General features: G+C 36.6%; 1 non-coding gene across 1 annotated transcript; it reads left to right on the top strand.

Moving 5' to 3' along the window:
• Positions 1–9,845: 9,845 nt before the first annotated feature.
• Positions 9,846–9,918, top strand: Trnaa-agc (transfer RNA alanine (anticodon AGC)). Its single transcript has one exon. It is a non-coding gene; the product is annotated as a tRNA-Ala (tRNA).
• Positions 9,919–18,154: the final 8,236 nt, after the last annotated feature.

The raw sequence follows: 18,154 nt of genomic DNA on the forward strand, positions 1-18,154 counted from the left end.
CTTTGCAGACAGGTTCCCTTTTGGTCCTAATATGCTAGTGCCATAGGACCAAATTTATGGAAAAACTGCTATTGTACTTCTCCATATGCTGTGTGATCACAGGCTGTAGTTCTCGTTCTTTCCAGAAAGACTGAGGGAATATTTATTTTTAAAAATGTATCATTTTTACTATGTCAGAAAACTAAATCAGATCTCAAAGCTCACGCCTCTTGCCTGTAGAGCAATTATTCCTTTCTAAGGTATATAGAGCATCATTTGCGTCCATGGATGTGGGCAACTTAAATATATCTTAAAATTACCATTGTTTTTTAGCTCAAAAGAAAATTGAGGGGCTGAGGTTGTGGTTCAGCAGTAGAGTGCTTGCCTAGCATGTGTGAAGCCCTGAGTTCAATCCTCAGCACCACATATAAATAAAATAAAATAAAGGTATTGTGTCTATCTACAACTAAAAAAAAAATTTTAAAAATTGAGATAAAAATCAATCAATACAAAACTAAATTAAAGTTATTTTGAGGATAGATGGAATTTTAAGATGTATCACTTGTTTAGTGATTCATGTGGCTTACAAACACCCAGACTTTCATATAAAGCTGTGTTCCGATGCAGGTCTACCAGGTAAGAAAAGAATATTGACCCAGAAGCCAGAAAACGTTTTAAACTGGCTTTCCCACTTCCTTGAATCTCAGGACAAGTCACCTTGTCCATCTCTAAAAATGTGTGATTGGGAAGATATAATACATATATAAATACAAAGTATGTATGTATTTATGTATGGGTATATATATGCAAAGTAGAAATGATAAGAAATAGTCATTGTTTTTAACCCTCCACTATATATATTTATAACCCTCCAATATATATATTTCAAAGTAAAGATGACAAATTGTTGGTTTCTCTTTAATTCCCCTTTTCTCCTTTTCTGGACTTTTTCTTAGTATCTTATTAATGAAAGGTTGTTTGATATGGTTACAATGAGTAATAATATCTATTGATAGTATGTATTAATTGTTCTATTAGTTTTCCTCTCTCACCTGTATCTTCAGTCTTTCTAGTTCCTTTGCTTGGATTAAAATCATGCTTAATTTTTCTATTCTGTAGAAACACAGTTTTCCTCAACAGCAATAACTCCTCCAAGTAGGCACAAACTCTCTGGGAATATTCCTGAATCATATATTTCTGCTTCCTCAATTTCTTATCCAATTGATTCATGAATTTTCCATAAGATGATGTTTCTTTCACAAATTCTCTTCATCATGCCTCTACTTGTTTTCTGCAGTCCATCATCAAGCTGGGGAGAATGTCTCTCCACAGTTCTTTCACAACTGTCTTCTCTTTCCATTCCTGTCTATCACCACCCTCTCTCTGCTCGCCATTGTTTTTCATCAAGATATTTTCAGATCCCAGCCTCATTGCTATTAACATCTGCCACCTTACACATTGATGTAGATAAGACAAAGTCCATCTTTATCATAGTATTTTGCTAAAAATCTTTTCTGGTATCCCCTTGCCTATCAAACGAAATGTCTCTTGCTTTCATGATTACATAAATGAATTTTGTGTTTAGGCATGGATTCCATCTCCAACAGAGCTTATTTTGTACATGCAAATATTTGAAATCCTGAAAAAAAATCCGAATTCCAAAACATTTCTCGTCCCAAGCATTTGAGATAAGAGATACTCAACCTATAGTAAGATGAAATTAATTGTAATTTTTTAAATTTACTTTCATTTAATCTAATTTAATTTATTCTTATTTTGTCAGTAAGCACAAAAACTTAAAAAAAAATTCACCAAACCCTAAGATGTTTCAGTTTTCTCAAATATAAAATGGTACAATTGATACTTATCCTCCTATAATGAGCAGTGATTGTGTCTGGCTCTCTCAAACATTACAAACATTATCCTCTAAGTGAGGAATTTCCACAATATGACTCTTAGTGGTAAAGACTCCAGAAGACCAAAAAGTCCGAAACAGTCACTTCCCCATGCCCTTGGAAGTCAGCACACTGGCCTGTGACTTAGGCTTGGATAATCTGGTCATGCCTGGATCTTTGCAATCACTTTGACAGAGACAGAGAATAATTCATTTCATTGGTGTTTCTAGTGACACCCCAAATCTACAACCAGTAGAGGCAATGGCTTCCAAGTGGCTGGTTCACACTGGGTGCTGGTTGTAGTGGGGTGTCATTGGCAAAGTCCAGTGCCCAGCAGTGGTTGTAATACTAACCGTATCAGAATCTTTGCTTCTGGTGGCTTGGTTTTGGTTTTTGTGTCATCCCAGAAATTGTGGAAGCAATCTAGTATCTTTTAATTTTCTTTTTGCTTACCTTATCCAAGGACAGTTTCTGTTGATTGGTATGAAGAAAATTGCATAACATTCTTGACTACTTTGCAAAGATGTTGTAAAACATGATGAAACTATTTTATGTTTCATATACATCTCATATACAGACGGAATTCCTTCTATACAGTATTTTTAGTGCATCTACATTTTGATTGGAATTTTCCACTTGTGGTATTATGTCAGCACTCAAAAATTTTTAACTTTGGAGCATTTCAGATTTCAGATTTTTAGATAAGGGATACTCAACCTGCTCTACTTTGCTATTGGCTGATTATTGTTTCTTTTATATTCTGAAATATGCCAGTTTTAAACTATCAGGAACATTTGGCCAAAACGTTTGGAGGAGGGAATGAAGCTAGGCCAGGCCATTGTGGCTGCAGAGAGCTGACCTTGTGGCCTGAGGCTCAGCCTAGAAACCTTCATTTGGCACCCTTTACATTAGTTTAATGTCCCTAAACATTCAGTTAGGCCATTTGTTAAGATATTTTTGAAGCCAATGATATCAGGGCATTAACATTTACAGTTTCTCTATCTATGGATTTACAAATAAACCTTAGAATGAAGTAGGATATAAACAGTTTAAACAAGAGATCATCACTTGACTGGATCACAAAGAACAATAAAGAAAAAAAGCTTTTCCTTTACTACAATTTTTAAAAAGTTTAAAAATATATGAAAATATCTTCATTGATCTCTTTCAGCAGAAAATAGTTATTAAATTGTTATTGGTTTAGACTTTAATTGAAATGCCCACAGTTTCCATGGGACAAACAATATGACATTTGACAAAAGCCCTTCTGAAGCATAATGCTCCATTCTGTCTATTTCTCACATAAATTCAGTTCTATGATCTAAGAGTGAAAACTTAAGTTTAAAAAAATCTAATTTGAATGTCACATTAATAGTGCATACACTTCTAGTGAAGGAAAAAAATACCTCAGTTCAATAGCTTCAGAACCGATTTTATAAATCTACAACCTAAGAAAACAATTACAGATTTATTTTTCAGGAATTATTTTTTTAAGATGAATCATTTCTTGAGAAGGATTTCATTGGTAGGTCAGTTAACATTTCCCCACACACTTCTTTTTCTTTTTAATTTACATATTAGTCTCCAAGCCCACTTTTCATAGTTTTTCAGCTCCAATCTGGAAAGATGCCCTGCCTATTTATGCAATGTCCTACCTAGGATCTCTAGCTGTGTTCCCAAAATGCTTCTGAAGAGGTTTACCCCTATTATCTTTTGGAACGTATCCCAAATTCCAGTTCCCTGTCCCCTGCTGTCCTGGCTAGACTTCACGATGTAACTTTTGCCATCTAGGATGGATGGTCATTTGTCTGCTGCTAAAAATCTTCCAGTGGCTTGCCATTCCAGGTGGGTCAGGCTCTTCACTAAGAATCCATAATTATCAGAAAGTCCATTCCTTTATGAAGCTAAAACTACTTACTGTGATTTCCATCTATTCACTTCTATAGCATGAACTGGATCCTATCTATTCCCTCTTCCATGTGACAGCTCTTTAGGTATTTGAGGTCAGGAGTCATGTCTCTACCATGGTATCTTTTCTATAGACTAAATAATGCTGCTTTACTCAGCTGTTCCTCGCAACAAGTATCTCAGAACACTTGCCATTTTATTTGCTCTGTCTTGAGATTACATGAGTGGCTGAGCTGAGATTTGAACCCAGGTAGTGTGTATGTAGTGACTGGGTACTTTCATACTAGATCGTCCCTCTTCCATCCTCACTGTCCCTCCAACTTTGGTGGCTTAAAGTCACAGTCAAATCAGCTCCATTTTTTCTGCTGAATATATTTGAAACAACAGAAGATAATTAATTGGAAATATCTCCAGCTCTGTTTTTTACCTCTTAAATTATAAAAACAAACAAGACAACAACAACCAAACTTAAAAGGAAAGAAAAAAATATAGGAAGGTTGACTAAATTATGGAGAGTGTAAACTGTTACCCAATTTGTTGAAAAAGAGTTCAATTATTATTAGTCAGTTTTTGGTGGGAAAGGAATATTTTTAATTCTTATGAAATAGTTATTTAAACTTTAAGAATTTAGCTTAGGAACTAATTCACCTTGAAGTGAATACATAAATAAAGATGTTTATGGCAATATTATTAATAAAAGAAATAAACACAAAAAAAGCTGACTGAAAGAAAATGGAAAGAAATTAATAGTAAATATATTGACTCATTATATTAGTCTGTATATGTTTAAAATGATATGTCTATAAAGAAGCAACAGAGAAAATTTATAATATTAACTATTACATGATGATTGCAATATATAAAAGAAGAATATAGGAAAAAATTGGAAGAATAGGCAAAAAGAAAAATCATTATTGGTCTGTATTGATAGATTTATGGATTTTTTAGTCACCTCTCCATCACTATAACAAAATAGCTGAGATAATCACTTATAGAGAGAAAGGGTTCATTTTTGGAGGTTCCAGCCTTGACTTGTTGGTCCCATTGCTAAGGTCCTGTGGTGGAATAACACATCATGGTAGGGAGTGCATGGCAGAAAAAAACTTGCTCACCTCATGGCCAGGAAGTGGAAAAGGGAAGAAAAGAAAGAGGCTGAGGTCCCCATATCCCCCTTGAGGACATGTGACCAGAAGACTTTCAATGAAGCCCCAACTCTAAAAGTTTCTACCACTTCTCAGTAGTGCCATGGGATGGAGACTAAGCCTTTAACGTATGGGCTTTTGGAGATATATAAACTATGGTAATGGATGGCATTTTTTCTTTTTCATTTTATTAGTTCTAATCAGTTATACACAACAGCAGGAAGCTTTATGATTCATTGTGCAGAAATGGAGCAGAGTTTTTCACTTCTCCAGTTGTACATGAAGTAGAGTCACACCATTCGTGCAATCATACGTGTACCTAGGGTAATGATGTCCATCTCATTCTACCATCTTCCCTACCCCCATGCATTCTCCCCCCAGAACCCCTCCCCTTGGCCCCAAAGTTCCTCCACTCATCCCATGCCCAGCCCATTATGGTTTAGTATCCATTTATCAGAGAAAACACTCAACCCCTGGTTTTCTGGGATTGACTTATTTAACTTAGCATGATATTCTACAACTCCATCTATTTACCTGCAAATACATGATTTTATTATCTTTCAATGCTAAGTAATATTCCATTGTGTATATATGCCAGGTTTTTTTTAAAAAAATATATTCAACTATTGCAGGGCATCTAGTTTGCTTCCACATTTAGCTATTGTGAATTGTGCAGCTATAAACATCAAAGTGGCTGTGTCACTATACTATGCTGTTTTTAAGTCCTTTGGGTATAGACCGAGGAGTGGGATAATTTGGTCAAATGGTGGTTCAATTCCAAGTTCTCTAAGGAATCTCCATACTGCTTTCCAGATTGGTTGCACCAATTTGCAGTCCCACCAGTATGAGTGTGCCTTTTCCCCCACATCCTTGCCAACATTTATTGTTGCTTGTATTCTTGATAATGTCATTCTGACTGGAATGAGATGGAATCTCAGTGTAGTTTCCATTTGCATTTCTCTAATTGCTAGAGATATTCAACATTTTTTTGTATATTTGTTGATCAATTGTATTTCTTCTTCTGAGACGTGTCTGTTCAGTAGACATACTGAGTGATTTTTGAGCATAATGAATTTGCTTTTCCATTTCCATACAAAATTTAACAAAGGATTATTATCTTTGCCTTTTGACCAAATAAATAAATATATCATGATAGAATTCAGCAAATGAAGGGTTTTCATACTGAATAAGAAAAACTGTGAAAGGGACATTGAGAAAAGTGTGTGGTAGCCTACTCTTTTCATAGCTGAGGGCTTGCTGGCCTTTAATGCTTCAGACTCTGAGGTGGGCATGAAGGTTTTTTCTTTTTTTATTAGTACCTTAATGGTTTAACCATACATTTTTTTAAAAATCTATTATAAAGTATCAGATGGGCTGGATCTATCACATTTATGTCTTTGTAATATTAAGAGAGTGAATAACCTATAATGGAAGGCATGCAATGAAACATGGTAGGCGTTGCTTCAAATCCATGTTAACATTTATGTATTTTTACTCAGTAAATATAGATAATGCTAAGTGAAGTTAGCCAATCCCCTAAAAACAAATGCCAAATGTTTTCTCTGATATAAGGGGGGTGGCTCACAGTGGGGTAGGGAGGGAGAGCATGGGAAGATTAGATTAATTCTAGATAGGGAAGAAGGGTGAGAGGGAAAGGAAGGGGGAAGGGGACTCACAATGATGGTGGAATGTGATGGTCATGTATGAAGATTTGAATTTGGGGCCAACATACCTTATATACAAACAGAGATATGAAAAATTGTGGTATATATGTGTATTAAGCATTGTAATGCAAAAAAATATATTTATCTGTGAATAAAAGACCATTGAAACCACCTGCTTCAAGATTTTAGGGGAAATAGTAAGACCAGGGGTTCTAGGAGCGTGAGTCTATTGCCACATACTCTTTTTTGCTGTAAAGTGAATTCCTTGATCAGAAGTTGCGTGGGATACCTTGAAAACAGCTAAAGCACCTGAAAAAGCTCACAGCTGTTAATGTTGTCAAAGCATTGCCCTGCAGGGAAGGTCCCAGAAAGGGGATGGAGTGCTATAGCTGTCCATTTTCTAATGAAGCCTGCATTATTTCCCGAGTTGGAGTGAAAGGATCTATACCCCTGGGAACGGGGAAGCCACTTCCACTGGGGATGGAAAGGCTGTTGCACTAGCAAAGAAGACTCATCAGAATTTAGAGGCTCGATAATGACTCTGGCTTCATCAAAGTTTTCCTACGTGCCTCCTAACTTAAAAGATCCCATTATTTCCCAGCTAGTGCCTGCAATTTACCTATAGACACCTGTAAATCTGGGAGTTCAACTTGTATTTCATTTATGAAGTTGCAGGATCAGACTCTGTATTTAGTTCGTGGCAGTCTTATCCCTATAGCTACAGGAAATAAGAGTTTCCTTCATGGTGAACACAGAAGGCTTCAAGCTCTTCATGCTGTGATTCAGTTGGGAATGGAAATCTCTGAGCTCATTTGTTTTTTCCTGTACCAATTCATCCAACAATGTAGGAGCAACCAGTCAACCTCAGTATAGTCATTCATTTTCCAGAAATATTCTGAAGTTACATATACACAGTAACCCAGACCCTTGCTTCTTATAAGTGGTTGATTAGAATTATTCAGTGCATATATTTTGCATACCTTAATTGCCTGTTCAATTCATAGATTATCCCTCTCCCCCTTTTTTTTTTTACTGAAAATGTAGTCATTAACATTTAAGATCTAATCACAGTAGAGATTCAACTCCAGAAACCCCAATTCAGGTTACTTATGTTTAAAATTCTGTTTAAATTGACATATACCATCATATATCCATGAACAAAGAAATACAAAATACATGTAAGGCAGGGGGTAAGGCTTAGAATTAACTGAGAAGCCACTTGAGAAATACTTTATATAATAAAGGTAGGCAAATGCTACCTTTTTATATAAGAACCAATCCTATTGATTCACAGTTACATCCCTGTTCCAATGTACCACCTTGACCTAAGCAACCAAAACAGCACCAGAAATTCATTTTAGGTGAATATGTTTATTTAACAACTGCTCATAATTATTGTTTAATATTTTAAAATATTACATAGGGCCAGAAATAATAATAATAGGGCCAGACAGGGCGGTTTTGGGAATAATGAGATAAAGGAAAAGTTAGGAAATTTGTAAATAAGGAAGTGTTCATAATAAGGAATTTGAAGACATAACTGTTGAATATTTACTACTTGCAAGACCAAGCAGTCAAGGATTGACTGGATAAAGTAAAGAGATAATTTTCTCTTTAAAAAATGTCAGTTATATAAAACAAAATGTGTGTATCTAACTTTAAATGACTAAATACATTATAACTTTTTTTTTTTTAATTTTTTATTGTGGGTTGTTCAAAACATTACAAATTTCTTGACATATCATATTCCACACTTTGATTCAAGTGGGTTATGAACTCCCACCTTCACCCCATACACAGATTGCAGAATCACATCAGTTACACATCCATTGATTTACAAATTGCCATACTAGTGTCTGTTGTGCTCCACTGCCTTTCCCATCCTCCACCCTCCCCCCTCCCCACCTCTCCCCTCCCCTCCCCTCCTCTCTCTCTACCTCCTCCACTGTATAACCCTGAGGGTCTCCTTCCATTACCATGCAATTTCCCTTCTCTCTCCCTTTCCCTCCCACCTCTCATCCCTGTTAAATGTTAATCTTCTTCTCCTGTTCTTCGTCCCTACACTGTTCTTAGTTACTCTCCTTATATCAAAGAAGACATTTGGCATTTGTTTTTTAGGGATTGGCTAGCTTCACTTAGCATAATCTGCTCTAATGCCATCCATTTCCCTGTAAATTCTATGATTTTGTCATTTTTTAATGCAGAGTAATACTCCATTGTGTATAAATGCCACATTTTTTTTATCCATTCGTCTATTGAAGGGCATCTAGGTTGGTTCCACAGTCTTGCTATTGTGAACTGTGCTGCTATGAACATCGATGTAGCAGTGTCCCTGTAGCATGCTCTTTTTAGGTCTTTAGGGAATAGACTGAGAAGGGGAATAGCTGGGTCAAATGGTGGCTCCATTCCCAGCTTTCCAAGAAATCTCCATACTGCTTTCCAAATTGGCTGCACCAATCTGCAGTCCCACCAGCAATGTACAAGTGTACCCTTTTCCCCACATCCTCGCCAGCACTTGTTGTTGTTTGACTTCCTAATGGCTGCCAATCTTACTGGAGTGAGATGGTATCTTAGGGTGGTTTTGATTTGCATTTCTCTGACAGCTAGAGATGTTGAGCATTTTTTCATGTACTTGTTGATTGACTGTATGTCCTCCTCTGAGAAGTGTCTGTTCAGGTCCTTGGCCCATTTGTTGATTGGGTTGTTTGTTATCTTATTGTCTAATTTTTTGAGTTCTTTGTATACTCTGGATATTAGGGCTCTATCTGAAGTGTGAGGAGTAAAGATTTGTTCCCAGGGTGTAGGCTCCCTATTTACCTCTCTTATTGTTTCTTTTGCTGAGAAAAAACTTTTTAGTTTGAGTAAGTCCCATTTGTTGATTCTAGTTATTAACTTTTGTGCTATGGGTGTCCTATTGAGGAATTTGGAGCCCGACCCCACCGACTGTAGATCGTAGCCAACTTTTTCTTCTATCAGACGGCGTGTCTCTGATTTGATATCAAGCTCCTTGATCCATCTTGAATTCACTTTTGTGCATGGCGAGAGAAAGGGATTCAGTTTCATTTTGTTGCATATGGATTTCCAGTTTTCCCAGCACCATTTGTTGAAGATGCTATCCTTCCTCCATTGCATGCTTTTAGCCCCTTTATCAAATATAAGATAGTTGTAGTTTTGTGGATTGGTTTCTGTGTCCTCTATTCTGTACCATTGGTCCACCCGCCTGTTTTGGTACAATACATTATAACTTAATACTAAGATATGGGTGTAGCTCAATGGTAGAGCACTTGCCTAGCAAGTTCAAGGCCCTGGGTTCAATTCCCAGCACCATAAAAAAATTAACAATATAACTTAGTACTAAATATAATACTTTAAAAAATAACTTACCTTGAAACTTAAATTTTCTTAAATTTTTGTTTATTTTGTTGTAAAATTTAATGCTATTCTTTCTTGTAAGAATAGTTAGGTTTCTTATCTTCCTTTTCTTACAATTTATAAAGAATTATCAGAACAACTGGTGAATGCACTAATAAGTAAACTAATTTGTATTAGTTTGAACTTAATGAACTTGCTTTTACTTTATAGCTTATATACAATGTTCATTAGTCACATTGATTTCTTCGAATAAAAATGTAGTTTTTACTTCTCTTGTGAATGAATTATCTGATATCTTCTGACTTTGCATATCAAAATCGATATATAGGGGTTGGGGGTGTAGCTCAATGGTAAGAGTGTGCCCTTAGCATTCACCAGGCTCTGGGTCCAATCCTCAGTAGCAGAATAATAATTATAATTAAAAAAAAAGATTTGATTTGTGGCTGGGGATGTGGCTCAAGCGGTAGCGCGCTCGCCTGGCATGCATGCGGCCCGGGGTTCAATCCTTAGCACCACGTACAAACAAAGATGTTGTGTCTGCCGAAAACTGAAAAATAAATATTGAAATTCTCTCTCTCTTTTAAAAAAAAAGATTTGATTTGAAAATAGTCAACCAAATTTGATATACCAGCCAATAAAATATTATATTAAATAACTAGAAGGGAATTCTGAATAATATACAATTAAATAATATATATTGCTAGGTAAAGACTGTGATTGCTCAGAGAAAAGAAGGTCATTGTAGTAGAAAGTAGGAAGGTTTAATAAAGGAGCTGGACTTGAGTTGGAAATTAAAGGATGGATTTGGATAAATGAAGAATAAGAGAGAGACTATAGGCTAAAGAAATACATGAAAGAAAATTCAGAGTTGTAGTTAGACCTCCCCCTTCCTAATAGACACTCAGGGTGAAAACCAGCTCTTTAGGGGTATAAAGAAAAGGATTGATGAGTAGGCTGAAGTTTCTGAGCTTAGAGAGTCATTATTAATAAAGCATTAAGATTTGGAAATGAAATTAGTGGTAGACATTGGAGATTCTGAAGGCATCATTATCATTATAATGATAATGAAGAAAAGATTAGCAAGGCAGCCATCTCTCTGTAAGCTGAATGAGGTTGCAGTTTGAGGAAGTCATTGCAATGGAATTAATGGGATGTGAAGAAGAGAGTTACAGTAGAAATGAAAAAAAAAAAAAAAGGAAAAAGTCCAAGATTTGGGGAAGTAAAAAATATATCCATGGCAAGAAACTTGAAGAAATAATTGCTTCCTTCTTATGTCATGGAAAGGACTGTGCTAAGAATGGACAGAAGCTTAGTGAACAGAGAATGGACAGGAGAATCAAAGTCAGTTTTATGAATTGTAACTAGACTCATCCCCTGAAAACACACGTAGAGCTGGGAGAGCTGAAGCCCATAGGGAACATGGGCCCAGAGAACTGCAGCCCAGCACCACCTAGGAAGAGATTGTGTCCTGAGTTTTTCCTGAGGATGCATTGATGTCAGTGTGTACACACCCACATCGGCCACAGTACCATCCAGAAGAAGGAGGCCTGTAATTTTATTTGTAAGGCTGTTAAGTTTCTTTGATGTATTCCTGGTATAAAAAAAAACTATTATACTCAAAGATACTTATTCTGGGGTTATGAAGAATAGTTGTAATACCTCATTCTCCAATGAGAACTTTTCTTCTAGGTTTTGAACTATTATTTTAGACTTTAGAATAATGTAATTATAATATTTAAAAATGTGTACCTTGTGACTTAAAGTATGAAACTTTTTTTCTCTTAATTATGTAGCCAAACAAATATTTTTTTTGATACAGTCATGATTTGTCTTTGTAATAGCTCAGAATTTCTGCATGTTGATGTCTGTCTGGCCAGGTACTTAAGTATTTGAATACAGCTTTACATTGTGTGTGGATGGTTTTGTAAAAATGTGTAGTTAAGCTATATGAGACTTTTTATGAGCTTTATTTTATTTTATTTTTTTCCTTCAAACCCAGGTCTCATACATGGAAGGCAAGTACTCTACCACTGAGTTACATTCCCAGATGCAGATCAATGAGTTTTAACTCAGAAAAAAAATATATGTAGTAGAAATATTAAAAGTTTTACTCAACATAGTATTATTCTGATATTATCTGGGAATTTATGTGACTGAAAGTACTGGTGTGTTATAAATATCAACACATTTCACAAGTGTTTGAGATAATATTAGGTAGGGGAAAACCAGGCTATTAAAAGAGATAATGTCCTCAAATGAAAGTGTAGTCTAAATACGGTTTCTTTCTTGGAATACATTTCATGTCTCTAATCCTGGTGACGTGAATGAAGGAAAATAACTATTTGGATATCAGAATTTGTTTGACTCCTTAGTATAACATAATCATTTCCTTTTGCAAATCACTGAAATGACATACCAAATTTTAGTAAAAGAAAAAAAAATCTGACTTTCAGTAATTTTATGAGAAGTGGTGGCTATGATTTACATAAGTTCTTACAAACTAGCAATAAAAATCAGGCGGTCTAGTAGAGGTCTATCAAATACAATATTATTCCCCACTTTGCTAGTGGCATTCTGCATAAGTGGCTCATTAAGAGTCATACATTACATGCATAATGCATGGGCAAGGACTCTGAGCTCTTCTTATCCCTCTGTGGGCTGACATAAATCACAGGCGGTGCCTAGGGCATACGACACCATGAGACACTGAATCCATCTTGGTACAGCTTCTCCCTGGAGGAGAGAGGTAGCCAGTGTCTATCACAGAGGCAGAGAGGCCCTAAGGTGACATATTCTCAAGGAAATGAGAGGTAGTATTTTCTTTTTGGGTGGTGGGTAGGGAAGCATCTTTTCTCCTTGCTATAGGAAGTTAGGAAAGAGCACTAAGGTTATGGCAAATAGTGTCTGGTTCATAGCACAGTGACTAATTCATAGCAAGTACTCCATGAAGGTTTGCCAAGGGAATATTGCACTGCTGTGCTAGATGGTTAAGCCATAAGGATAAATAAATAAACAACAAACTCTGTCCTAAGAAACTTACTATTTCGTTGGCAGAGTGACCAAAAAAAAAAAAAAATCAACAGTGAAAAAACAATGTAGTAAATATTCTATTAGGGCTAAATACGGGGGCGGGGGGCTACAGGTGAAGGGCAAACTCTTCTCTCTTTTGGGGAGGGCCAGGCAAGTTTTTAGAGTGAAGATGAAGAGAAATTCACCAAGCCTTAAGGAAAGGATGAATACACATTCATCAGGTAGATGGATGGGAAGGGCATTTTGCAAGTGAATTCCATGACTATTTCAGATACTTGATGCTGGAGCTCAAGTTGACATTGCTCTGCAGAGCCCCCAGCCACAGATTTATGTTAGAGCAGTTTCCACTTGAATCAATATATTGGTCACCCTCTGTTTCTTTCTCATGTACTAATTTTCAGGTTTTAGCTTTGTCTACTATTCTCAAATTTTCTGCTTAACTCTGCTTATTGTCTAATCTGATCCTGATCCTCTGCTCTGAGCCTTTTTTTTTTTTTTTTTTGACAATGGATTTCTTTGCACTTTCCCAGTTTCAACAATAAGCCCTAATGATAATAATTGTCACTGTAAGAAAACCCTATGGTGACAGATACATGGTGATTTGGAAAAAGCACTGTAATATTTAGGAATTTTAACACTACAATATTTACATTGGGTTAGAAGCATTTATCTATGCATTCAAAATAATTAGTGGTTTCATACTTCATTACTCTGAAAGAGTAAAATTATTTAAAAAAATTTCTTACTGGATAGTCAACTGAGAATTTTTTTTTTTTTTTTCCAGAATCCCTTTCCCTTTCCTCACAGTTTGAAATACTGTTCAAAAACTTCTGGGTGATACTTTTGTGTGACTCTTCTGGGTTCAAAAATAGTTACTTAATTGACCTTTACCTTTGCTTCTTGTATCAGCTTAGTTTTTCCTCCACCAGGGGTGATAGATGACACCCACGGATATTGGATACATTTTTAGTTCTCACAGTTGGGGGAGGGGTGTGATGCCACCTGCCTTGTCCAGGTAGAGGCCAGGACTGCTGCTGAACATTTTGCAATGCACAGGAGATTTCCTGCATGACAAAGTCCTTTCTGTCCCTAAATGGCAATGCTGGCACATGGAGAAACCCTGTTGTAGTTTTAGATAAAGAACATTGTTGGTGCCTTGTACAGATCTCCACCCAGCTTCTGAGTGTTGGCTGATAAGCCCTCAGGGTCTCTCCTTGCAGGAGTCTAGGACTATTGTCTATCCAACCATCATCAGACCAAGGCTAATGACTCCAAAGGCCAACCCTTGCCTCCATGTGGGACCTGTTCTGTGGAGTAATTAATGCTTCAGAGCTGACTTGTGGGATCTCACTGAAGCTAGTCTGTAGCTGAGGCTACATCTTTGCTTTTTTTCCTCCTTGCACTATTCAACTTCTGAGTCTTTCAATTTCCTGAGCTCTTCAATGAATCACTTGAACAATAATCCCTGTTTTGGACTCAGCTTCCAGGAAACCCAACCTAAGACAATTGGATTTGGAATGAAAACAAACACTAATGTGTAGCTTCCAAACACTCAGTTACCTATGTGACCTGGTGATGGTTTGTTGACCTTGACAGTAACCTGAATTTTATTAGGTCCGGCCTGATGAAGGTAAAATTTGATGACATTTCTATTGAGGCCCTGTGTGTCTGAATAAATTCCTGTCACGCACCTGTTCTCATCCTCTCGAGAACCAAACTAGGATTGCATTAAAATTCATTATCAATTATTTTGAGAATCTTTGCTTAGGTCTCACTTATAGCCACTCTATGTAATGGATCTTTTTTTAAAAAATATTTTTCAGTTGTCAATGGATCTTTATTTTATTTACTTATATGCGGTGCTGAGAATCGAACCCAGTGCCTCACACATGCTAGGCAAGTGCTCTACCACTGAGGCACAACACCAGTTCTTGTGTAATGGATCTTTTCATTGCCTTTGCTACTGGTGTTCTCTGTGAGACCTCTGATTCTTTGCCTGGAGTTCTGTCTCCCAGAACTTTCTAGATGCCAATGATATTTTTACCCATTTACCCTTCCACCAGTCCACTGGCTTCCTCTCTTGTATGTACATCCATCCATTCATCTATCCTTGCATGCATTCACTTATTTATTCAATATGTGTGAGGAGTACATTTTCTTTATCAGACAGCAAGAGTGCAACTGAATTAAGCCTCTGCTTCATGTAGCCTGTTGCTCAGTGGTGAATATTGAAATGAAAAGAGATCATTGCAACACAGACTGTTTAGGTTTGGCCTGATGAATGTAAAATAACTACACAGTAAATGATCAAAAAGCACAAAGTTCAATTTATTGTTTACTACAGCAATGGAAAATTTTGTTGACACAGTTTCTTTGAATGGAGTAGACTGTTGGTGTGGGTCATGGGAAGAAAGGAATCCAGAGTTTTGCAGATTTGGGGGGAGTGTATTGACATTATCTGTAGAGTTAGTTATTCAGACGAGACTTCTGTGGGTTGGTTGACAGACAAAGAGAGGTTTAGAGGATTGAGTCTGAGCCTGCTCACATCTGGCTGATTGCTGACTGGTGAGGAACTGTTTTCTGACTGTTGCCTTGCCCAAGTGTGTTCCCAGAGCCAAGTTGTCATTGATTAAACCAAATGTAGACTTGTTCTGATAGCTACTCATTACCATGGCTACAGAACAATCAAGTCTTTTCCTAGGAATATAGATTTTTAAGAAAAGATTTCCAAATGAAATTCATATCAGGATGGGATATTTTTGCTACTGTGTCCTTTGTTTTTGTATTTCTTGTAATTATTATAGCAGAATTTACACAAAAAGTAGAGGATAGGAAAGACAGAATTTTAATTTTGATTGCTTGACCCTAAAATCTCTATAATCAAGGTGAGAAATCAGTTTTTTTTATTGGTTGTTCAAAACATTACAAAGCTCTTGACATATCATATTTCATACATTAGATTCAAGTGGGTTATGAACTCCCATTTTTACCCCAAATACAGATTGCAGAATCGGTTACACATCCACATTTTTACATAATGCCATATTAGTAACTGTTGTATTCTGCTACCTTTCCTATCCTCTACTATCCCCCCTCCTCTCCCCTCTGTAATTCATTTCTCTCCTTGTTTTTTTCCCATTCCCCTCACAACCTCTTATATGTAATTTTATGTAACAATGAGGGTCTCCTTCCATTTCCATGCAATTTCCCTTTTTTCTCCCTTTCCCTCCCACCTCATGTCTCTGTTTAATGTTAATCTTTTCCTCCTGCTCTTCCTCCCTGCTCTGTTCTTAGTTGCTCTCATTATATCAAAGAAGACATTTGGCATTTGTTTTTTAGGGATTGGCTAGCTTCACTTAGCATAATCTGCTCTAATGTCATCCATTTCCCTGCAAAATCCATGATTTTGTCATTTTTTAATGTAGAGTAATACTCCATTGTGTATAAATGCCACATTTTTTTTTATCCATTCATCTATTGAAGGGCATCTGGGTTGGTTCCACAGTCTAGCTATTGTGAATTGTGCTGCTATGAACATCGATGTGGCAGTATCCCTGTAGTATGCTCTTTTAAGGTCTTCAGGGAATAGTCCAAGAAGGGCAATAGCTGGGTCAAATGGTGGTTCCATTCCCAGCTTTCCAAGAAATCTCCATACTGCTTTCCAAATTGGCCACACCAATTTGCAGTCCCACCAGCAATGTACAAGAGTACCCTTTTCCACACATCCTCGCCAGCACTTGTTGTTGTTTGACTTCATAATGGCTGCCAATCTTACTGGAGTGAGATGGTATCTTAGGGTGGTTTTGATTTGCATTTCTCTGACTGCTAGAGATGGTGAGCATTTTTTCATGTACTTGTTGATTGATTGTATGTCCTCCTCTGAGATGTGTCTGTTCAGGTCCTTGGCCCATTTGTTGATTGGGTTATTTGTTATCTTATTGTTTAATTTTTTTGAGTTCTTTGTATACTCTGGATATTAGGGCTCTATCTGAAGTGTGAGGAGTAAAGATTTGTTCCCAGGGTGTAGGCTCCCTATTTACCTCTCTTATTGTTTCTCTTGCTGAGAAAAAACTTTTTAGTTTCAGTAAGTCCCATTTGTTGATTCTTGTTATTAACTCTTGTGCTATGGGTGTCCTATTAAGGAATTTGGAGCCTGACCCCACAATATGCAGATCGGAGCCAACTTTTTCTTCTATCAGAAGCAGTCTCTGATTTGATATCAAGCTCCTTGATCCATTTTGAGTTAACTTTTGTGCATGGTGAGAGAAGGGGATTCAGTTTCATTTTGTTGCATATGGATTTCCAGTTTTCCCAGCACCATTTGTTGAAGATGCTATCCTTCCTCCATTGCATGCTTTTAGCCCCTTTATCAAATATAAGATAGTTGTAACTTTGTGGATTAGTCTCTGTGTCCTCTATTCTGTACCATTGGTCCACCCGCCTGTTTTGGTACCAGTACCATGCTGTTTTTGTTACTATTGCTCTGTAGTATAGTTTGAAATCTGGTATCGCTATAATGCCTGATTCACACTTCCTGCTTAGAGTTGCTTTTGCTATTCTGGGTCTTTTATTTTTCCATATGAATTTCATGATTGCTTTATCTATTTCTACAAGAAATGCCATTGGGATTTTGATTGGCATTGCATTAAACCTATAGAGAACTTTTGGTAATATCACCATTTTGATGATGTTAGTTCTGCCTATCCATGAACAGGGTATATTTTTCCATCTTCTAAGATCTTCTTCTATTTCCGTAGTTTTCATTGTATAAATCTTTCACCTCTTTTGTTAGGTTGATTCCCAAATATTTTATTTTTTTTGAGGATATTTTGAATGGGGTGTTTTTCCTCATTTCCGTTTCAGACGTTTTGTCGCTGATATACAGAAATGCCTTTGATTTATGCGTGTTGATTTTATATCCTGCCACTTTGGTGAATTCATTTATTAGTTCTAGTAGTTTATTTGTAGACCCTTTTGGGTCTTCTAGGTATAGATCATGTCATCCGCAAATAGTGATAATTTAAGTTCTTCTTTTCCTATTTTTATGCCTTTAATTTCTTTCGTCTGTCTAATTGCTCTGGCCAGTGTTTCGAGAACTATATTGAATAGAAGTGGTGATAGAGGGCATCCCTGTCTTGTTCCAGATTTTAGAGGGAATGCCTTC

This window comes from Marmota flaviventris, chromosome 4 (genome assembly GCF_047511675.1).
Source record: "Marmota flaviventris isolate mMarFla1 chromosome 4, mMarFla1.hap1, whole genome shotgun sequence".
NCBI classification, from domain to species: Eukaryota; Metazoa; Chordata; class Mammalia; order Rodentia; family Sciuridae; genus Marmota; species Marmota flaviventris.